The sequence below is a fragment of the Hordeum vulgare genome, chromosome 6H (assembly GCF_904849725.1).
Source record: "Hordeum vulgare subsp. vulgare chromosome 6H, MorexV3_pseudomolecules_assembly, whole genome shotgun sequence".
NCBI lineage: Eukaryota > Viridiplantae > Streptophyta > Magnoliopsida > Poales > Poaceae > Hordeum > Hordeum vulgare.
This window is the reverse complement of record NC_058523.1, coordinates 293,517,155-293,541,918: the sequence shown is the minus strand read 5'-3', so window position 1 is coordinate 293,541,918 and position 24,764 is coordinate 293,517,155.

Genomic DNA, 24,764 nt, shown 5'->3' with positions numbered 1-24,764 from the left:
CACTACGAGAGGGACACCATTCCAGAGTGGCTTACTGTCCCCGAAGCCGAAGCAGGGGATGGCGTTGTCCTCGTCGTAGGCCGACAGCGTCTTGCCGATGATGCCGATGGCGTCCTCGTGCGGGTTCGGGCCGGCGGCGAGGTCGTGCAGGCTCCTCCCGGCAAAGCAGCGCTTCCCTGTTCATTTCACCCATCCATCCAGGCCATCACAGGAGACGCACATTTTGCAGGCGATTACTTGGTGATTACAAATAGGTCTCGGGTAAATATGAGGTCCCAGGAGCTCATCTTCAACTGCAGATGTTGGAGTGATGTTTTAAAACTGGTGGCTGACGATGTTGCTTCTCTGATTTTTGAATGGCAACAGGTGATGAGTGGGAAGGGGTGTGAGAGCTGCAAGGAGTGGCAAGAGCACTACTACTGGGAGCACATGGATGTGAAGAAGATCAGGTTCTGCAAGCTCATCACAGGAGACATCTCGCAGGGCATTGTAAGTATACATAGATCACAGCCTGACAAGTAACAAGTGACGTGATTCTAAGCCTAATTTATTTTAGCAAACAAAAGGGTGAAGTATAGCTAGTTTATATTTGGAGACTTCATTAAAAAAGTTGATATTTAGTGAAAGTAGATTAAACATGTCCCTCTTTTCGTCAAGATCATAAGCAAGTCTTACAGGGCTTACTGTTTGATTAGTTCACAACAATACACAATATAAAGCTCCTCTCTCTCCTTCCTCACTCCCCTCTCTCTCCTTCCTCTATAAGGGCATTGGTCTCCGCAACTAACCGAGCATCGCAAGATAGAAAGATTGCCGGCCTTCCTTCATTTTGATGGCGATCTTTATGCAAATGCGGAAGTGTAAATTCATTGCCTCCTTTATTTTTCATCACCTCAATCATAACTGCCTGTAGTGTCACGAAGCTCCGAAACAACTTCTCAACCTCATATTTCTCGAACTCTTCCTCCACACCCTCTACCAATTCTTGAATATTTTTAGGTGATAAGCAATCAGTTAGGGACTGAAGTGAGTTGTGCAAGCAAAGGTCTAAAACATTCATATCGGGGTTGTTGGGTGGTTGTTGCAATAACCGAATGTCAAGATTTGTTTGTGCTACAGCTTCTTGAAAAACCACGTCATTAGGTAGGACATGTGGCTTGGCGTTATCTTGTTGTATGAAGATGGTTCTTCCAATATCTTCGTCAGGCCATTTGTCTTGTATAGCAGGGATCACCTTGTTGCATAGATAGTCCCGCATCACATTTCTTGTCACCTTCACATTTTTTAGCTCTATGGTTCCTCTAGCTCTGTTTTGACTCGTTCTAACTGCTGCTTTCTCTTCAACGAAGGCCCAAGTCCCAATCTTGCCATCAAATATGACCTCTCCATCATCATTATATCTTGGCTTGGCCACAGCGGTCAAGAACATGACCTTGCCAATGCAGTTCGAATTCGGCACGGGTCGCTCAGGTGTTGGTTCATGTGGGAGTATATAGTATGTATTCTTCACCCTTGTCATATCAAACCATTTTCGTCTATATGTATCATATCTGTCATCGGCTTGAAAAGGGGACAGGGAGTTGAGATCCAAAGCTCATCGAGCATTGAGATGCAGAACTTCAGTCTTGCAATTCTATTTTTTGGCTTCAGGTAAGGCTTCACGGTGCTACTGACACGCTTCAGCTCACCTAACTTAAATCTCCTGTGTAGGGTCGAACGGGGAATACCGAGAGACCTTGTTATAGCTCGAACTGTTCTCCTTCTGTTCAGTGGGATTGTCGATGCCCTTGACAGATCCAGATCTTTTCTCTTCCTTCCAACTCTACCTTTCCTTTTGCTGGCAACAACCACTTCATGTCCTTCTGCAATTTGTTTATTTGCATCTTTCCATATTCTTTCAACCGTTCGTATTCCTATATTCAACAGGCTTGCAATGAGTATCTTGTCCTCTTTCTGAATAGCTCCATCTCTGCTCTTGATCACTTTCAAAGCAAAATAGACACCAAATCTTTCCTCGTCTGATAGGTTAATTGAAGTTCTTCTTATTGCTTCCTGATTAATTGCTTCTACCTCATCCAGCAACATCTCATCTTCTGATAAATAAGAAGCAAAGGGTAAGCCATTTGAAAAGGACGTGGATGTCGCCTAGAGGGGGGGTGAATAGGCGCTTTAAAATAGTTAAGGTTTAGGCTTGAACAAATGCGGAATAAAACTAACGTTTAATATGTCAAGCACAAAACCTACAAACAACTAGGCTCACCTATGTACACCAACAACTTATGCTAAGCAAGATAAACAACTAAGTGATAGCAAGATATATTACAATAAACAATATGTCTATCACAAAGTAAAGTGCATAAGTAAAGGGTTCGGTTAAGAGATAACCGAGGCACGGGGAGACGATGATGTATCCCGAAGTTCACACCCTTGCGGATGCTAATCTCCGTTAGAGCGGTGTGGAGGCACAATGCTCCCCAAGATGCCACTAAGGCCACCGTAATCTCCTCACGCCCTCGCACAATGCAAGATGCCATGATTCCACTAAGGGATCCTTGAGGGCGGTCACCGAACCCGTACAAATGGCAACCCTTGGGGGCGGTCACCGAACCCGTACACGTGGCAACCCTTGGGGGCGGTTACCGGTACCCGTACAAATTGCTCGGGGCAATCTCCACAACCTAATTGGAGACCCCGACGCTTCCCGGAGCTTCACACCACAATGATTGAGCTCTGAGACACCACCAAGCTTCTAGGACGCCAAAGTATCCACGAAGAACAATATCAAGGGTACTAAGTACCAAAGGTAGTAAGCTTCTCAACTTCTCTCTTCCACGTATCACCGTGGAGAACTCAAACCGATGCAACTAATGCAATGGCAAGAACACACGAAGTGGTCAAGTCCCTCACACTCAAATACCTCCACAACAACAAAAGCTATGGAGAAATATGAGAGGAAGAACAAGGAGCTCACAAAGAACTCCAAGATCAAGATCCAAGGGGTTCCCCTCACATAGATGAGAAAGTGATTGGTGGAGATGTGGATCTAGATCTCCTCTCTCTTTTCCCTCAAGAACAAGCAAGAATCATTGGAGGGATTGAGAGTAAGCAAGCTCTAAGAATGTCAACAATGGAGGTAGTACAAGAGCTCAACGGATGGATGAGACCAAGGGGAAGAAGACCCCCTTTATATAGTGGGGGAAGGAATCAGACCGTTACCCCCACTTTCTGCCCGAGCTCCAGCGGTACTACCGCTGGCCCCAGCGGTACTACCGCTAGGCCCATGGTAGTGCAACGGCACTACCACCGCCAAGAAAGTCTTCGCAAAAAGGTCCGTCCACGAACAACCGCTAGGCAGGCGGTACTAAGCTCCTGGAGCGGTACTACCGCTGACCAGGGGCGGTACTACCGCCAACTCTAGCGGTACTACCGCTAGGTCCAGCGGTACTACCGCTCGCCACTGAAACAGACATAACTATCGCATACGAGCTCCGAATCGAGCAAACCCAAGCTTGTTGGATTCAGGACGACAAGGGCTATCCAAACAGCCATAACTATCTTAAGACCATGCGGTTATGAATATGTCAAAGATATAGAGATGTGAGTCCTTTATGAATGAAGAACCGGCAAAAACTCCAACATCGAAAACATCATAGTAGATGCATATGGACTCCGTTTTCGATGAACTCGAGCTTGTCACGAAGATGACCATAAGCTCTAAAACTCACAAAGAGAAACACCAAACAAGAACCAAGAAGTATGATGCAAGGATGCAAATGGTTTGAGCTCTCAACGAATGATACGATCAAGCTACTCACTTGAGAGCCCCCTTGATAGTACAACAATCTATCCTAAACAGAAAACCTATCAAGGGCAAACCTATACCTTGCACCTCGTCCTCTTGAGCTAGATGATGATGATCTTGGCTTCCTCAAGATGGACCACCTTTCTTGATTGTGTTGGTTTGATGAAGACTAGTTGATTGCTCCCCCATACTCACTATGGGTGAGCCACTCTTCAGCATATCTTCACAAGTCCATTGCCACCACAATGGACGGCAAGCTTCAAGCATGCTATCTTCGTGTTGATCCACTTGAACTTGCACATCGCAATCTTGATGACGATCACAACTTGACGTCATACTCCATGGGTTGTATGAGATCTTCCCTTTGACGCAAGCCCATGGAAACACACCTAACCCCCACATAGAACTCTCACGAAGACCATGGGTTAGTACACAAACACGTAATGGACAATGCTTACCATACCATGGGATCACTTGATCCCTCTCGGTACATCTTGTACGCTTTGTGTGTTGATCATCTTGATTTACTCTTTGTCTGAGATCTTGATCAACCATTGATGATGATCACAACTTGACGTCATACTCCATGGGTTGTATGAGATCTTCCCTTTGACGCAAGCCCATGTAATCACACCTAACCCCCACATAGAACTCTCACGAAGACCATGGGTTAGTACACAAACACGTAATGGACAATGCTTACCATACCATGGGATCACTTGATCCCTCTCGGTACATCTTGTACGCTTTGTGTGTTGATCATCTTGATTTACTCTTTATCTGAGATCTTGATCACCCATGTGTCTCTATGACCATTCTTTGGATAATACCTTGAATACCATCTTGGTCATCATATAAACTCCTTGAACCCAACAGATGGACTTCAAAAAGTGCCTATGGACAAATCCATACCATGGGATCACTTGATCCCTCTCGGTACATCTTGTACGCTTTGTGTGTTGATCATCTTGATTTACTCTTTGTATGAGATCTTGATCAACCATGTGTCTCTATGACCATTCCTTGGATAATACCTTGAATACCATATTGGTCATCATATAAACTCCTTGAACCCAACAGATGGACTTCAAGAAGTGCCTATGGACAAATCCTATAAATGTAACTTAAGGCAACCATTAGTCCATAGGAATTGTCATCAAGTACCAAAACCACATATGGAGATATATGCTCCAACACCATTGCAAGTAGAGCTTAAATCATGAGATAGAGAACATGCAATTTTTTACTGAATTTTGACAGTAAATTTAATTGAATGCTTTGAAATATTACCTGCAGGTATGTGCTGGTTACTACTGTTGCTGCTGCTGCTGGTGGTGGTGGTGTTCATGGCTGCTGCTGTTATTACAGGTATGTGCTGATTACTGCTGTTGCTGCTGCTGCTGGTGGTGGTGTTCATGGATGCTGCTGTTATTACAGGTATGTGCTGGTTACTGCTGTTGCTGCTGCTATTGGTGGTGGTGGTGTTCATGGATGCTGCTGTTATTACAGGGGCTGTGATGTAGAAGGACATGTGGAAGTAGATGTGGTTCGTGGCGTCCATGAGTTAGTGCGACCTGCAAAAAAATTAGTTCTCGCCAATGCCTGTCGATCCTGCACTTCGCGTTCAGCTTTGCAAGCAAGATGGAATAAACGAGTAATAGTGTTATAATCCTTATATTCTAGAATAGTCCGAATATCTCTATTTAATCCACCCATAAAACATGCAAGCATAGCTTCATTGTCCTCAACAATACCACATCTAATCATTCGAGTTTGTAATTCCTGATAATATTCTTCTACAGACTTTTTCCTTGTCTTAAACACTGTAAGTTCTGAAGTAATTCATGTTGATAATATGGTGGAACCCAACGAGTACGCATAGCAGTTTTCAAGGCAGCCCAAGTAGTTGGAATATTAGCATGATGTATTCGACAATATTCAGACCACCAAACACAAGCAAAACCAGTGAAAGAAGAAACAACAACAGCAACACGTCTATCTTCAGGAAATTGCAAGCATGTAAAACGTTGCTCTGTTTCTAACTCCCAAGTAAGATATATATCAGGAACATATCGACCATCAAAAGTAGGAATATTCAATTTAAGTTTAGGGAGAAGGTCATGATCCCGTACCCGAGGGTGTGGTGCATCCCTACCATTGCGATTGTATCCATGTGGACGACCGGCGACTTGTCATGGTGGTTGTTGTTCCTGGTGCTGAACTGGAGCAACCTCTACCTCGTCATCGTAATCACCATCATAATCATCATTCTGCGCAGCCACAGAAACCTCGGTAGTAGCAGCAGTAGGAGCAACAACACCAAAATTCTACACTTGGCCGACAGGCACACGTCGCGCTCGTAGCCGTTGTTGATGTTGTGGTTGAAGGGGGACAGAAGCTGCAGCTGGTGGTGGTAAACGGGCAAGCTCCTCATTGAACTTGGCGTTCATCTTGGTGTCGAATTTCTTCTCCATACCTTCGAGCTTGTCCATGGCCTCTCCAAAGGTGGTCACGAAATCTTGTACCTGGCCAGACATCATTTGCTGAAATTTATCATGGAGCTCCCGGTTGGTCAGGTTCTCCCAGTCGATCTCCTCGTCGTGTGATCCTCGCATGGTTAGCAACAATGGGAACATAGAAGAATATGAACCTACAGACTACTAGGAAGTGGTGGTGGTGGTGGTGGTGTGTCACAAATCCATCAAGCAAATCTCAATTTCTTACCAATTCTTACCCAGCAGCAGGTGGCAATCGGCAACCGGTGTAGTCACAACTCTCAAAGCTTGGATAGAGCGATTGCCAAGTGGTGTCAAACACACAATGTAGATGTATGTGGAGTTGGAAAGGCTTATAATATGGTAGCAAAAAGGGTCAGAAATAATCAGTTCAGAGATGCAAAGTTGAAAATACGCTCAAAGACGGTACCGTGTTGGTCCTAGGCTAGACCGTACTAGACACGCGAGCCTAGAACACCAACAAAAGTCACGACGACACGTACTAATCAAGGGAAGAGACACTCTGTTTTTTGTGCTCTTTTTTTGTTCAGGAAATCACTATAATGGCGAGTGTCTCAAAACTCTTCCCAAGGACCAAAAACATGATAGGCACGAAAAATTTGGCAATTTTTTTTTCTGGAGCAATTCGGGGCTACAACGACCAAAAATTGCGACAAAAATCACTATGATGGCAGGTGTCTCCAAACTCTCTAAAAAGCATAACAAAACGGTAGGGAAAAAATCACCCCTCGAATTTTTGGCCTAAAAAGTGCTCTGAAAAGCGTGACAGACTTTTTCTTCTTCCGAAACCTACTCAGGTAAGGAAAGGCGAAACCGAAAGCAAAAGGATCTCGAAATTAACCTAAGGCGGAAACAATTGTGGTGGATATATGGTGGTGGTATATGGGAGCAAGGATAATGGTGGCGTGGTGGTGGTATATGGCAGCAGCGATGATGGTAGCGTGGAGGTGGTATATGGCAACGATGATGGTAGTGTGGAGGTGGTATATGGCAGCGATGAAAGATGGTACAGTGGCGGCGTGACAACCTGTGTACAGAACTCGAAACTCTAAAGAACTAAACACCAAGACCAGCAACTCGACACGATGATGTAACCGGAATTTCAACAAAGCAAACTACTGAAAAGACTATGCAAAAGCTCAGATTGGTTCGGATATGATGATCTATCCCTAATTTTTTGTATGTCTTATTCCTGGACTATAGGTATGAAGAACAGATGCGATCGAACTACGAAAAACTGTAAAATCTCACCGAGCAACCTGGAAATCTGATACCACTTAATAGAGGTGAAGTTGCCCGTGTCTTTCGCTGAGATGGTGGTTTCATTTTGGTAGAGTCGACTTTGACGATCCGACTATGAACGTGTGAGGACGTCACGCCTTAGCAATCGCTAAACCAACTCCGAGATGTTATTGACCACGCCGGAGCACGATCAAGCTGACCAAGAAGGTCTGTTTCCTACATGTAAACGAAGAACAAGAAAGAAACTAAGATTGCAATCAAGATGTTGCGAATATAAGAGGAAAGCTTTATTGATGAAGGTGGGGTTCTGTGACGCCTTTGTCTGGTCGTAGAATACAAACGAAGAACGCGAAGTTGCAGCTATGGCGAACTTGTAATCTAAACAAAACCCAAATCTAAACGGTGCCCTAAGGGTTGTATATACGAGGGAATAGGGAGGCAATTTCGTGACCCTTGGAGGAGGGGCCCAAAAACAGCCCTAAACTCGGTTTCCCCACACATACACACTCTAAAAACAACCTATACTATGGTATTTCAAAATTACATGGGCCTGGCCCAAAAATAAGGTGGTGCAACACCTATAATAGCCTATGGACGAAATTAATAAAGTGGTGTCTTGAAAATTTCGTCCAAAGCCTTCATGCTCTCCTTATGGTGGCTTTAAAGTACCAAAATCACCAGTGGCAGCTCCATTGTTCTCTCATGCGCGTGCACCTTCTTCTCCATGCTTGATCCTGCTCCAACGGATATTCTTCTTGTCCATGCTAGGTCCTTCATTCATAAGTACAACAAAAGTATCTAACTTAGGCAGTGTCATATGTTCATGAATGTTAGAAGTATTTCCAAGAAATGGAAGTACCTGATAATTCAATTGGCGTGCGCGAGTTCTAGTAACTGGTCCAGTATGTATAGCAGCTCGGGCTATGGGTGTAACAATGGTGTTGATGTCCTCATCAATTCCCACTTTACTCCGTTGCCGCCGTGTGATTAGATTGTTTGTCACATTCATCATCGCATCATTCGCATCATCCACATTGCATCGGCACTCCGTTGCCGCCAGTTTTTTAAACCTGGATCCGTTATTAGTTGTCGGTTCTCTATGTTATCGTCGTTGACCGTTTCGATACCAACCACACACGCACGCGCCCGCGACATCATTTAAATATTGTTTTTAAAATGTGTGTAAAACATTCTCGGATTGGGTTGAAACTTGGAGTGCGGTCTTATTTTAGTATAGGTAGGCCGCGTGCCAAATTTCCGTGGCAATCGGAGTCCGTTTGATACACAAACGGTCGACCATAGGGGCACCATCACCGGTTTATCGTCGGACTTTTTTTTGGTGTTTAAAATCTCATGGCGGGCCGCTAACATTCCCTCTCTTCCCTGCATAGCCTCTCTAACACAGCCCTACTAGCCTACCTAACCCTACCCTGTGTCTGGAGCCGTCCGATTGCGGACGAACGGCTCGAATCGGGCCGAAATATGCTAACCTAGCCCCTTTCCCTATATAATAGCCATCCCTGCCTATTTCAGACCCAAATCCTCTCTCCTCCTCCATTTCCGCACCCTAACCCTAGCCAGCCGCCACCTCTCTTCCTCCTCCCACCTCCAGCCGGCCAGGGCCCGCCCGAGCCCGCAGCAGGCCCTCCAGGCTCGGGTCGCCTCGTCCCACCTCTGCCCAAGGAAGGAGAAGCTCGAGGCCGAGCCCCCCCGAGCTCTCCTTCCCGACCTCCAACGGCCGCCGCCTGATGCCCTTGCGCAGCCGCTTCCCGTCGGTCGCCGGACACCGCCGCCAACGAGCCGCGCCGCCAGCTGTTGCATTGCCACAACACCCGCTCCAGCCCCGACCAGCGCCGCCAAACCTCCACCTTCGGTGCCGTCCGCCGTCCGTTGCCCCGATCCGACCAAATCCGGTCCGGGGGAGCCCTCGACATGGAGCTCCGCCGCCGGAGTGCCTCCTCCGCCATGGGCGTTGGCCGTCGCCGCCCCAAGCCCTCTGCCCGAGCAAAGGCACGAGGGAGACAAGGCACGAGCATCCTCTCGCGTGGGTCGGTCGCCTAGCGCCCGAGTGGGCCAGGCCCGAGGCCCAAACAGCGCACCCAACCGGCCTCCTCAGCCTATCGATCTGGGCCGCAGCCCAAGAGGTGAGCACCCCCGAACCTCTATCCCCCGCCCCTGGCGCATTATAGATATAGTGCCTTGTTGGGGAACATTGCATGGGAAACAAAAAAATTCCTACGCACACGAAGACCTATCATGGTGATGATCATCTACGAGAGGGAGATCGGATCCACATACCCTTGTAGATCGCTAAGCATGAAGCGTTAAGAAACACGGTTGATGTAGTGGAACGTCTCCGCGATCCAAATCTCCACCGTCCCACGATCCGTCCCAATCTAGCACCGAACGGACAGCACCTCCACGTTCAACACACGTACAACTCGATGACGATCTCCGCCTTCTTGATACAACACGAGAGACAAAGAGGTAGCTGAATTCTCCGGCAGCACGACGGCGTGGCGGTGATGATGGTGGAGCTACTTCGGTAGGGCTTCGTCGTGTCGTGCCGATCTAGCTACGAGGTGTCATGAAGTAGTGGAGGGAGAGAGGGTTGCACAAAGGCTTGAGGTGCAAAACCCCCGTCAAACCTCCACTATATATAGGAGGAACCAAGGGGAGGGTGTCTTGCCTCCTACTCCAAGGAGGAGGCTTCGACAGAAGCAAGGAGGGAGGAGTCCTCCTCCAACTAGGTTTGGCGGAGGACTCCTTCCTATCTTGTCCACCTCTTTCCTTTTTTTCCTCTTTATTTTTGCCTTGGCTGAAATAGACTTATTGGGATGGCCTCACCAGCCCACAAAGGGCTGGTGCGCCACCCATGGGCCTATTAGGTCCTCTCCCGGGTGGATGGCCCCTCCCGGTAAAACCCCGGAACCCATTCGTCACTCCCCATACTTTACGGTAATGCCCGAAATTCTTCCGGAAGCCAAATGCAACAATCCTATATATCAATCTTTGTTTCCGGACCATTCTGGAGACACTCATGATGTCCAGGATATCATCCCAGACTTCAAACAACATTCGGTTACCAACATCAATAATTCAACTATACCGAAAACGTCACCGAACCTTAAGTGTGCAGACCCTACGGGTTTGAGAACAATGTAGACATGACCGAGACACTCTCCGACCAATATCTAACAGCGAGACCTGGACGTCCATATTGGATCCTACATATTCTATGAAGATCTTATTAGTTGAACCTCTATGTCAAGGATTCACACAATCATGTATATCGTTCCCTTTGTTCTTCAGTATGTCACTTGTCCGAGATTCGATTGTCGGTATCGCCATACCTATTTCAATCTCGTTACCGACAAGTCTCTTTACTCATTCCGTAATACAATATCCCGTGGCTAACTCTTTAGTCACATTGCTTACAAGGCTTGTTTCTGATGTTGTATTACCGAGTGGGCCGTGAGATACCTCTCCGTCACACAGAGTGACAAATCCCAGTCTTGGTCCATGCCAACTCAATGGACACCTTCGGAGATGCATGTAGAGTACCTTTATAGTCACCCAGTAACGTTGCGATGTTTGATACACACAAGGCATTCCACCGGTGTCAGTGAGTTACATGATCTCATGGTCATAGGAATGTATACTTGACATGCTGAAAACAATAGCAACAAAATGACACGATCATATGCTACGTTTATAGTTTGGGTCTTGTCCATCACATCATTCTCCTAGTGATGTGATCCCGTCATCAAGTGACAACACTTGTCTATGTCTAGGAAACCTTAACCATCCTTGACTAATAGGCTAGTCAACTAGAGGCTCAGTAGGGATATTGTTTTGTCTATATATCCACACATGCATTTATGTTTCCATTCAATACAATTATAGCATGGATAATAAACTATTATCTTGAAACAGGAAATATAATAATAACTATTTTATTATTGCCTCTAGGTCATATTTCCAACAGTCTCCCACTTGCACTAGTGTCAATAATCTAGCTTCACATCTCTATGTGATTTACAACGTAATGAATCTAACACCCATACAGTTCTGGTGTTGATCATGCTTTGCTCGCGGAAGACGTTTAGTCAGCGGATCTGCAACATTCAGATCCGTGTGCACTTTGCAAATATTTATGTCCTCGTCCTTGATGTAATCGCGGATGGCATTGAAGCGTCGCTTTATGTGTCTGGTCCTCTTGTGAAACCTTGGTTCCTTGGCTAGAGCAATGGCACCAGTGTTGTCATAGAACAGATTGATTGGGGCCAGTGCACTTGGCACTACTCCAAGATCTAACATGAATTGCTTCATCCAGACACCCTCTGAGGCACCTATGTACTCCGCTTCACATGTAGAATCAGCTACAACGCTTTGCTTGGAACTGCACCAGCTTATCGCACCCCCATTCAGAATAAATACGTATTCGGTTTGAGACTTAGAGTCATCCAGATCAGTGTCAAAGCTAGCACCGACGTAACTCTTTTCGACGAGCTCTTTGTCACCTCCATAAAGGATAAACATTTCCTTAGTCCTTTTCAGGTACTTCAGAATATTCTTGACCGCCGCCCAGTGTTCCACTCCTGGATCACTTTGAAACCTGCCCGCCATACTTATGGCCCGGCTGACATCCAGTCTTGTGCACAACATTGCATACATGATAGACCCTATGGCTGAAGTATAGGGGGACGACACTCATCTTTTCTCTATATTCTGCAGTTACTGGACATTGAGTCTTACTCAACTTTATACCTTGTAACACATGCAAGAACCCCTTCTTGGATTGTTCCATTTTGAACTTCTTCAAAAGTTTATCAAGGTATGTGCCTTGTGAAAGAGCTATCAGGCGCCTTGACCTATCTCTATAGATCTTTATGCCCAATATGTAAGCATCTTCTCCAAGGTCCTTCATTGAAAAACTTTTATTCATGTAATCCTTTACGCTTTCCAAAAACTCTACATTGTTTCCAATCAGCATTATGTCATACACATATAATATTAGAAACACTATAGAGCTCCCACTCACTTTCTTGTAAATACAAGCTTCTCCAAAAACTTGTATAAACCCAAACGCCTTGATCACCTCATCAAAGCGCCGATTCCCAAATGTCACCTATTTCGTTTTGAAAACTATTGGGTGGAGATGGATGGATTCCTTGGCTGTGTCCAGAATTCTTGGAAGATTCCTTCCAGGAAAAGTCACATCAGTGCCATCATTACGGATAAGTTTAAACACCTAAGGCAGGCTCTGAAGAGATGACAGACTAGCCTCTCTCAGCTCAAAGCACTCATTGATAAGTGCAATAAGGTGGTGCTCTGTCTAGATAATCTTCAAGAGCTCAGACCCCTGTTCAGACCCAAGGCCAACTTCAGAGTGATTGTGAAGCTTCATCTAGAACACCTTCTGCATTTGCAATTCCTTTATTGGAAGAAGAGGGCTACTATGAGATTCATCAAGGTAGGGGAGGGGAACACTAAGTTTCTCCATGCCATGGCAACTGAAAGATATAGAAGAAACTCCATTTCATCACTTAAATTGGCGGATGGATCTGTTATATCTGATCGTGAGCAAATTGCTGGCTGTGTTTGGTCATCCTTTAAGGACAGGATGGGCTCCTCTCAAGGAATTAACCTGGCTTTCAACCTTCAGTCTATCATACATAGGTTAGAAGGGCTAGATGTTCTTACATTGCCTTTTACCAAAGAGGAGATGGATAAGACTGTCAAAGAAATGCCCATTGATAAAGCTCCAGGTCCAGATGGTTTCAATGGACTTTTTTTCAAAAAATGCTGGCATATCATCTGTCCTGAATTCTATGAGCTTTCAAATGATTTCCATGCAGGAATTGCAAAACTGGAAAATATGAACTCCTCATACATTACCTTGGTGCCCAAAAAAAGTTCTCCTGAGCAAGTAGGTGATTTTAGGCCCATCTCCCTCACTAGAATGGGGCTTAAATTCCTTTCCAAAATGGTTGCCAATAGACTGCAGTTACATATCATAAAATGCATCCATAAGAATCAGTATGGTTTCATCAAGTCCAGAACCATCCAAGACTGTGTTGGATGGACATTGGAATACCTACACCAGTGTCATCACTCAAAAAAACCCATTGCCATCCTCAAACTTGATTTTGAAAAGGCTTTTGACTCTGTGGAACATGAATTTATACTTCAGATTCTTAGGCACAAGGGTTTTAATGATAGGTGGATATTATGGGTACAACAACTACTCACTTCTGGCTCTTCCTCCGTTCTTCTGAATGGAGATCCTGGTAGAAAATTCATGTGCAAGAAGGGTGTCAGGCAGGGAGATCCCATGTCCCCTCTCCTTTTTGCCATTGCTGCTGACTTTCTCCAAACCTTGGTAAATCAGCTGTTAGAAAATGGGCTCATAATGCTGCCAATACCTTGCCATGATAAAGACTTTCCAATAGTCCAATATGCAGATGACACTCTTATCATTTTGCCTGCTGTGGAGTCCCAGCTACTGGAGTTCAAAAAGATGCTTATGCTTTTCTCCCAGTCCATTGGTCTTGAAGTGAATTATCACAAGTCTGCTATGTTGCCTATCAACATTGATCAAGGAGAACTTTAAAGGCTAGCTGCCTATATTGGGTGTAAGGTAGGATCACTGCCTTTCACCTATCTTGGTCTGCCTGTTGGGACAACCAAACCAAGGATTATTGATCTAATGCCGTTGGTGGATAATATGGAAAGGAGGCTCTCTGCTAGCTCCTCCTTCCTGGCTCAGGGTGGTCGTTTGCAAATATCTCAACTCAGCTTTGTCCTCTGTTCCCATTTTTTCCTCTGTAGTCTCGACATACCACCAATGATCATTAAACAGTTGAAAAGGATACAAATACAATGTCTTTGGAGAAAAAATGGCCAAGACCACACACCTTCTCTTGCGGCCTGGGACTTGGTGTGTAGACCAAAAATGAAAGGCGGTTTGGGGATTATGAATCTGTCTATCCAGAATGAGGCACTACTTCTTAAGCATGTGGGTAAGTTCTTGAATAAAGCAGAAGTGCCCTGGGTTGATTTAATATAGAACACTTACTAGCACAACACTGTTCCACAGGGTACCTCCTTTGTGGATCATTCTGGTGGAAGGATATCTGCAAGAGAATGGACAATTTCAGAGCTGTCACCTATGTACAACCAAACAGAGGAGATACTTTCCTCTTTTGGTCTCATTCTTGGGCACTTGGCGACTCAACCCTGCCCCTAGCTCATCGGTTCCAACGACTATTATCTTTTGTTATTGATACATTATGCACTGCTGAGGAGGTTTTCCAAGCATTTGAGACAAATAACATGACCAACATGTTTCACTTGCCTCTTTCTGACAGGGCCTTCCAGGAGTTGGAAACAGTCACCTGCTTGCTCCAAAACCTTAATAGAGAACAGTTTAGCAAAGATGTCTGGTTTTGGAGTAGTGACAGTAAGGTTTACTCTGCTAAAAAATACTACCTTCATGTCCATCAACCCATCATACTCAACCCCCTCCTAAGTTGGATTTGGAAGAGTTGCTGCACCATGAAGATCAAAATGTTTGCATGGATGCTCATTATGGACAGGCTGAACACCCAGGATATGCTTGAACGACACCATTGGAAAGTTTCTGATTCAAACCTATGTGTTCTTTGTCATGCCAGGGTCAAAGAGGATAGGGATCACCTCTTTTTAAACTGCCTATTCAGCACCAGGGTTTGGAACTATCTTCAGATCACCTGACAGGGCACTTCCATGTGGGACGCTTCATTCGCAGCCAGGAAAGATTTCCAGCATCCTTTCTTCTCTGAAGTAGTGTTCACTGCTTGCTAGAATATTTGGACAGTCAGAAATGCAAGGATTTTCAACAATGAGCGTCCCAGATTCAATAAATGGAAGTCTAGCTTCACTCATGATATCTCTCTTTTAGCCTATAGGATTAAGGCTAGATTTAAGGAGGATCTCCTTAAGTGGATCTCCTTCCTACCTCCCTGAGGTTTGTATATCTGCACCCACCCCTGCTGTATATTCTAACCCTCTCATGTACATAAACTCTCTTTATGTTGGAATAAAAGAAAATGTTGTGGGGTGATTCCCTACAGTAGTTGGTAAAAAAAAGCGCTGATTCCAATTCCGAGATGCTTGCACCAGTCCATAAATGGATCGCTGGAGCTTGCACACTTTGTCAGCATTCTCTGGATCGACAAAACCTTTGGGTTGCATCATATACAACTCTTCCTTAAGAAATCCGTTAAGGAATGCCGTTTTGACATCCATCTGCTAGATTTCATAATCTGAAAATGCAGCTATTCCTAACATGATTCAGACGGACTTAAGCATCGCTACGGGTGAGAATGTCTCATCGTAGTCAACTCCTTGAACTTGTGAAAAACCCTTTGCCACAAATCGAGCTTTATAAATGGTCACATTAACGTCTACGTCTGTCGTGGTTTTGTCACGGCAGATGTCCTCGTGAAAGGACTTAGTATTGGAGCCATCGCACCTTGGTGGCGACTCAAAGGGGTTGAACGGGAGTGAGACAGCGATTTACCTAGGTTCGGCCCGTGTGAGGAGGTAAAAGCCTACGTCCTGCTTTGTGTTGTATTGATGGAGTTTCGATTACAAGGAGGACGTAACTCGCCAGACCTAGCACTCGATGATTTCTAACCTACCCTCTTCTTCCCTGGGACTCGCCTTTATATACAGGTCGAGTCCCTAGGGTTTACAAGGGTATTTTCCTTTCTACAAACCGTGGCTCTTACGATCTCTAAGTCGCCATCTTTCCAAAGCTTGGAGACCTTCCGGAAGTTGTAAACCGCCATACAACCTTCGGTCTCGCCAGGCCAAGGCCCAAACCATATTTTAGATGAATCGCCAGATTTGGTGACCCGACCCAACTAGGGCGGGTTATCAATAGATAATATCCCCAACATTAGGCCCCAGATTGAATTGAATTTTCTTCACGCCAATATCCTTACTCAATTAAGGGCGATTCATTTTTCATCCTCTTTTATACGCCATGAACTTAACCCGCCATCTGTTGCGGAAAACTTAAGTTGCCAAACCATTTCTTGTTGGTACCTTCTTATCCCTTGAATTCCGGAAAAGATAATGACGTAATCCCAACGGATCCTTCGGTATCGTTATCCCAAAATTTTCGAAGCGCCATCATGGCGAATCTTTATCTTTTGGTGGTTCCCGCTCGTGGCGCCTTGATTCCAGCGCCTGCCCTGTTAAATAGGTGGGGGAAAGGACTGGGCGCATTCCACCTACCAGTCTTGTCGCCCTTCTTCCCATTATCGCAGCGAAAACCCTCATCGTCTTCCGGGAGCTCCGCCACCACCCGTGGTTCTCGCCGTCGTCCGAAAGCCTTGGTGCCACCCGAAGACCTTGTCGCCGTCAAGCACTTCGCCGTGGCCGAGCAGTTCGCCGTTATCGACCGTCTCCAGCCGAATCCACCAGGTTAGGTTTCTGTTATTCAAGAGCAGATCCCAGCTCTCTTTCGAACTGCATCACCGCCACGTTCTTGGCGCTTCCCGAATAGTTGTTACTTGTTCCTGATTAATCGATGGCGACGATGACGAGAAAATCAATGTCTTTGATACCTTTATCCGTCCGCTCTCGATTTGCACATTTAGAGTAGGACTTCACCAAATCAACAGTATTATCCCATCTTAGTCGCAGGTTGCCGTATCCGGTCATTTTCCGCATTCATTTCTATCTGTTCAGTAGATCCATAATCTACCGCTTGTTATGTGAAAAATGTTTGTAGTCTTCATACTTCGCCATTTTTGGATAAATACCTCTGATGCCTTGAAACACCGCTCCCTTAAGTAGCCAAAGTTTCATAAGTCGCCCTGGCAACTTGACCCGGGCCTTCGTTGGCGGATCAAAAAAATTCCTCAGCCAGCGGACAAATTATTTGGCGAGTCAAATGAAATCGTTTCACCTCTTTCAGTAGATGTTTTTGGCGTGTCAATTCACCCGTACTTTATCCCTTTGTAGCATGGGCGCCGTTTTCAAAAGTGACTAGCTCCCCACCAAGGTTAATGATGCCATACTAGAGGATTATGTGAAAACAGGAAATTTGGACCCTCAGGATGTTATCGGTTGGCGCACCGGGTTCGGAGAAGAAATCCCCAATCCCAAAGAAGGGGAAATAGTTGTTTTCGTTGAACACCTTGAGCGAGGTTTTAAGCCGCCTGGATCGAAGTTCCTCGGAGACGCCATGGCTTTTATGAATGTCCGCCTCCAAGATCTAGGGCCCAACTCGATAAGCAACCTATGCCAGTTCCAGGTGTTTTGTGAGGCTTACTTGCGGATGGAACCCTCAGTTCCCTTATTCTGGTATTTCTTCCACTTAAATCGCCAAACAGAATTTCACAATGGCCCCAGCCTGGAGCTTGGCGGTGTAAATGTTCAGCGCCGCAGGGATAGCCCATTTCCGTCACTCGCCATGCCAAGCCACCCCAAAGGCTGGGGCAAGTCTTGGTTCTATTGTCAAGAGACCTCACGTGAGGGTGAAAACAAACTTCTGGGTTATAGGGAAGATCGCCTTCCAACGAATTTCAAACTCCCAGACAAGCTCACCGAAGAGGAGGAGTCAGATTTTATCCCAGTATTGTCCGAGTTAAGATCTTTGACAAACAACGGCCTTACTGGAGTTGACTTGATCCGCTGCTGGGTCGAATGGCGCATCCTCCCTTTAAGTCGCCGGGACGGGTTAATGTGTGAGTTCAACGGCACTCTACATCATCCTCAGTGCTACTTCCACACGGCTCTGACGGAAAGTGACATTGTCACCATCATCAAGAAGTTGACCGGCGAGCCCGCGGGAAAATGCGGCCAAATAGGTCTCAAACCTTTCTGCAAGATTAACCCGGCACCTAAGATAAACAACTTTAACCCGCCTTTTGTCTTTTACTTCTTATGTCTCATTTGAACTATGACCTTTTATAAAATATGCCATTTCAGAAAGGTGATAAATTTTGGTCCAAGAGGCCAAAAAAGTCAGCCATGAAGCAAGCTAGGCTGCCTCCAAAGAAGAAATCCAAGGGCAAGGGCAAAGCTGCTGTGACCGAACCATCTGAGGCCGATGAATCCCAAGTCGGCGACGCACCTTCGGAAGTAAAAACCTATCCTCTCTTAACTCGCCAGCCATTACTGATAACTTTCTATTTACACCTCTGCATCTTTTGAATAGAATGAAGACAATGAAAGCCAGGAGGATTCCGTAGAGGTAATTTCTGTTTCCTCCGATTCATCTCCTTCTCCATCTAAGCCGGCCAGGCGAATTTGTGGGAAAGTTCCCTTCTCACACCCAAATGCTTGTTTGGACCCAAATTTTCTTCTGAAGAAAGCACAACACACTTCAAATCGGAAGACCCGAAGTCATTCCGGCGATCTGGTGTCCGGTTTACCAACAAGGAACAAGAAAAGGCCAAATGAGGTATCCTTTAACAACACTTCTTCATGTCTTTTTGGATCGCATTTGTAACTTGCTTATATCTTTGAAGTACAATTCTTGCAGAGTTCTCCTCCTACATCTGGCGACTCAGTAATGTTGGCACTTCCGCCGATGATCCGTGTCCCTGGGTAAGTCTTTGATAATATTTACTTTTAGTCTGATGGTGATAAATTTTCAGTCCTTTAAACACACCCCCTTCTCGTTTCAGGGCACAGGTGAAGAAAAGAAAAACTGGCGGGTCAACTCCCATCACAATCTCGGAGCCTATCCAAAAGTCGGCGCCGATCCAAGACAACCCGGACCAAGACAAACCTAAAGATCAAGTGGATATCCCTAGCTCTCCCAAGGAAACAATGGATGCACCCAATCCGCCAAGTCCATTGACAACAACAGAAGACTCCGATGCTGTAATTATCACTGGTACTAGCTTCTCTAAACCGGCCACAACGGTTTTATCGAAGCATGTATCATCATCAACTCAAACTGTTCCTGAGTATGAACTCTCCAAGGCTAAGCTCTCTCAATATGAACATCTGGAATTCAAAGAACTTTGCTCTGGTTTTTCAAGCCGCCTGGAGGCGAGTTATGAGATGGAGAAAAGCCTGCTTCGGATGCTGAAAAACAAACATGAGGTACGTTTTGTCGTATACTATATTACCCCCATTAACCCCCAAGGGCCGGGTCATCAGTAAAAAGATGAGCCGGGTCTTTATGACCTGAAAAACTTTCGACCAGTAACCCCCAAGGGCCGGGTCATCAGTAAAAAGATGAGCCGGGTCTTGATGACCTGAAAAACTTTCGACCAGTAACCCCCAAGGGCCGGGTCGTCGGTAAAAAGATGAGACGGGTCTTGATGACTTGAAAAACTTTCGACCAGTAACCCCCAAGGGCCGGGTCATCATTAAAAGATGAGCCGGGTCTTGATGCTGTATAATTTTGTCTGGAAAAATTATACATTAGCCCCCAAGTGTCAGGAATGTTGCTTGCAATAGTTCTGAGACTTGCCCCTTAACCATATGCTTCAACATGAATCTCTTATCCAGACTGAATCAACACTTGGCGACTTGAAGAAAAGCTTATCTGATCAGCAGGATGCCCGGGCCAAATCAGAGGAGAAGTATCAACTGGTCTTAGCTGAGATGGAAAAGTTAAAAGCCGACTTAAAAAGGGCTCAAGCTGACCAAGTTGTTTTAACAAAGCGAGCAGAAAAGGCTGAAGCCAAGTTGGATACTGTGCAACAAGAGCTGTCCGGCTTAAAACGACATATCTCAAACATGGCGCAAGCCGTCTTTGGTAAAAAACTAACTCTTGACCTTTGTAAACAAATAACTTTTATCTGAGTCGCTGATTATCATTACCCCTTATACATGTCCGAGAGCTGCCAACCTTCAGGATGATTGCGTCCTGACGCTGAAGGCGATTTACACGCTGACGGAGCAGCTATATACCGGCAGTGTACTGACTGTGAAAGCGGTGATGGGCGCCAAGGAGCCTATAACGTCAATAAAGAAGATGCTTGGCTGCCTATCCACTCTTCCTCCCCAAATTGGCGAGTTAACTCGGTCAGCCGCCCGGAAAGGAGTGCTGACTACACTGAGCCGATGCTTAGCATATGCTCCAGAGATAAACCCAGAAGAAGTAGCGGCGGGCTTTCCTCAACTCAAGGATGATGGGTCAGAATTCGCCAAAGAGGACTACCAGCGTGTTGTCAAGGACTCCCGTCTGGCGGCGACTCAGCTTGCTGCAAGCATGGACTTATCAAAATACCAAGCCGCCTATGACAAAAAGAACAAGAAGGTCAACCCGCCAACCTTTGTGACGACCAGCTTAACTCCACGTCGACCCAAGAATCCTTTTGACTTGGACGCGGATCTCTCATCAATCCTGACCAATGAAGATGAATTTGCCGCTTTATCCAAGTGTAACTGGGTACTGGGCGACTTGCAGATTGAGGTTGGCCAATGCTCGCAGCACGCTGATCCAAGGGCATCAGCAGAATAAAATTTCATTGAATTGTCCATGAGAGCCATGTAATAGGTCTCTTTTAGGAATCAACACTGCTTCTGTGACACCTTAAAAAATCCTTATGTCGCCCTTAAGGCGTTTTGAAATGCTTGATCCGCCGTTTGAGGCCTTTTTTATCATAATACTTGACCCGCCATTGAGGCCTTTTTATGATGCTTAATCCTCCATGGATAGAGTGATTTTGATCATCAACCTGTTCTAAGCTTGAAAACATATTTCAAACCATCTCAGTGAGTAATAAGTCATAACAAATAACAGTCGCCCCAAAATATTTTGAGACGAGTCAGAAAAAAAGTCTGAAAAACCTTGTAACAGTGCGAGGGAGGTAAAAATAGCAACTTTGTCGGCGCATAGGGTCGCGACAGGATAGGGCGAGTCAAACAAGCTCAAGCGCCACTTAAAATAATAATTTCGTCGGCTCATAAGGTCGCGACAGGATAGGGCGAGTCAAACAAGCTCAAGCACCACCCAAAATAATAATTTCGTCGGCTCATAAGGTCGTGACAGGATAGGGCGAGTCAAACAAGCTCAAACGCCACCCAAGATAATAATTTCGTCGGCTCATAAGGTCGCGACAGGATAGGGCGAGTCAAACAAGCTCAAGCGCCACCCAAGATAATAATTTCGTCGGCTCATAAGGTCGCGACAGGATAGGGCGAGTCAAACAAGCTCAAGCGCCACCCAAGATAATAATTTCGTCGGCTCATAAGGTCGCGACAGGGTAGGGCGAGTCAAACAAGCTCAAGCGCCACCCAAGACAATAATTTCATAGGCCCAATGGGTAATCAAATTGATCTCAATGAGAGGAAGCCCCCAAGTCGGGAGGCGTTTTAATTTTATTGCTTTATAAGAACTGAAAAACTTACAACATGCAGAGCTTAAGAGCTCAAGTGTAATAAGGCCGCAAGTGGGCAATATTCCAGGGGCGAGTCGACTCAGCCTCCGTGGTTGGCCGGTTAGGCCGGAGATCCACCAGATAGTAAGAGCCGTTGTGAAGATTTTGCTGACGACGAATGGTCCTTCCCATGGTGGTGATAACTTATGCATGCCAGCACGATCCTGTATCAGCCGAAGCACTAAGTCGCCTTCCTGAAAAGTTCGGCTCTTGACCCGGCGGCTGTGATAACGCCGTAAATCCTGCTGATAAATGGCCGATCGGGCCACAGCCAAGTCACGCGCCTCCTCTAAGGCGTCCAAAGAGTCTTGACGCGCCAGTTCGTTGTCCTGTTCCACATAAGCGGCGACTCTAGGCGAGTCATGCCTTATGTCAGTGTGAAGAACAGCTTCTGCTCCAAAGACCAGAAAGAAGGGGGTAAAACCCGTGGACCGGTTCGGGGTGGTTCGGATGCTCCATATCACTGAAGGCAACTCCTCAACCCAACACCCCGGGGTTTTTTCCAAGGGAACCATGAGTCGGGGCTTGATTCCCCGTAAAACTTCCTGATTCGCCCGCTCTGCCTGTCCATTAGATTGTGGGTGAGCAACCGCAGAAACATCAAGCCGGATATGCTCTTGACGGCAAAACTCCTGCATCGCCCCTTGAGACAGATTAGTGCCATTATTAGTAATGATACAGTGTGGATATCCAAACCGGAAGATCAGCTTTTTCAAGAATTTGACCGCTGTCTCCGCATCGCAAGTTCCAACAGGCTCTGCCTCAACCCACTTGGTGAACTTATCAACCGCCACCAGCAAATGGGTTTTCTTGTTGGATGACATTTTAAAGGGGCCAACCATGTCTAACCCCCAGACCGCGAAAGGCCAAGTAATGGGAATCATTCTTAGTTCTTGAGCCGGCACATGAGCCTGTCGTCCATAACGCTGGCATCCCTCGCATCGACGAACTATCTCTTCTGCATCTGCATGAGCCGTCAACCAAAAGAAACCATGACGGAATGCCTTTGAAACCAAAGAACGTGACCCGGCGTGATGCCCACAATCTCCGGAATGAATGTCATTTAGGATTATGCACCCTTCTTCGGAGGAAACACGTCGTTGAAAAACCCCAGAGGAACTCCGCTTATATAATTCTCCGTTGAGTGATCACCATGGATTTGCTTCGCCGAACAATTTGGCGGGCCAAAACTTCATCTGTTGGTAACTCGCCTCGGGCGAGATAGGCCAGATAGGGAAGAACCCAATCCGGCGTAACGTGGAGAGCCGCCACGAATTGAGACTCAGGATCTGGTATCGCCAACTCCTCCTCCGATGGCAAACTCACGGAGGAATTATGCAAAGTATCCAGAAAAACATTGGGGGGAACCGGCTTTCGCTGGGAACAAAGACGCGAAAGGGCATCAGCCGCCTCGTTAAGGCGCCGGTCAATGTGATCAACCTGATAGCCATGGAAATGACCCGCCACATCGGACACAGCTCTTTTGTAAGCCGCCATCACGGGGTCTCGAGAATCCCAAGTGCTTGAAACTTGCTGAGCCACCAGATCAGAGTCGCCAAAACATCTGACCCGCGTAAGGTTCATCTCCTTGGCGAGTCGCAAGCCGTGAAGCAAAGCTTCATATTCTGAAGCATTGTTGGTGCACGGAAACATGAGTCGAAGGACATAACAGAATTTATCTCCTTGAGGGGACACCAGTACCACACCAGCCCCCGAGCCTTCCAACTGTCTGGATCCGTCAAAATAAATAGTCCAGTACGTAAGATCATGCCTGTCTTCCGGGGCCTGTAAATCGGTCCAACCATTGATGAAATCAACCAAGGCTTGAGATTTGATGGCTGTGCGAGGGGTGTATCGTACGTGATGCGGCCCAAGTTCAATTGCCCACTTCGCAATCCGCCCTGTTGCCTCCCGATTCTGGATGATGTCCCCGAGGGGGGTGGAACTAACCACCGTGATGGGATGTTCTTGAAAATAATGTTTAAGCTTCCGACTCGCCATAAACACCCCATACACTAACTTCTGCCAATGTGGGTACCGCTGCTTGGAAAGAGTTAGCACTTCGCTGACAAAATACACCGGGCGCTGCACTGGGTATTCCTTTCCTTCCTCCTTCCTTTCAACGACCACCGCCACACTTACTGCTTTGGAGTTTGCCGCAATATACAAAAGCATGCATTCTTTCTCAGTCGGGGCGGCCAAGACCGGCGGGTTGACCAGTTGCCGTTTCAAGGCTTCGAAAGCTTCATCTGCTTCATCTGTCTAAACAAAATGGTCATATTTCTTTAGCAATTGATAAAGGGGAATCATCTTTTCTCCCAGGCGGCTTATGAAGCGACTTAAGGCCGCAATGCAACCCGCCATTCGTTGGACTTGGTTAACATTTGCTGGTTTTCCAAGGGAAGTAACTGCTTCGATTTTGTCCGGGTTAGCTTCGATGCCACGCTCAGACACCATGAAGCCCAACAACTTCCCTGCAGGAACACCAAGAACACACTTGGTGGGATTCAGCTTCATCTGATACACCCGCAGATTATCAAAAGTTTCCTTGAGATCTTCCAGTAGTGTCTCCCCCTGGCGGGTTTTAATCACAATGTCATCGACATAGGCGTGGACGTTATGTCCGATTTGGCTACGGAGGCAATTCTGGATGCAGCGCTGATAAGTCGCTCCTGCACTCTTGAGTCCAAACAGCATGGACACATAGCAAAAAGCCCCAAAGGGGGTTATAAAAGCTGTTTTCTCTTGATCCTCCACGACCATCTTGATTTGGTGATATCCAGAGTAGGCGTCCAAGAAGCA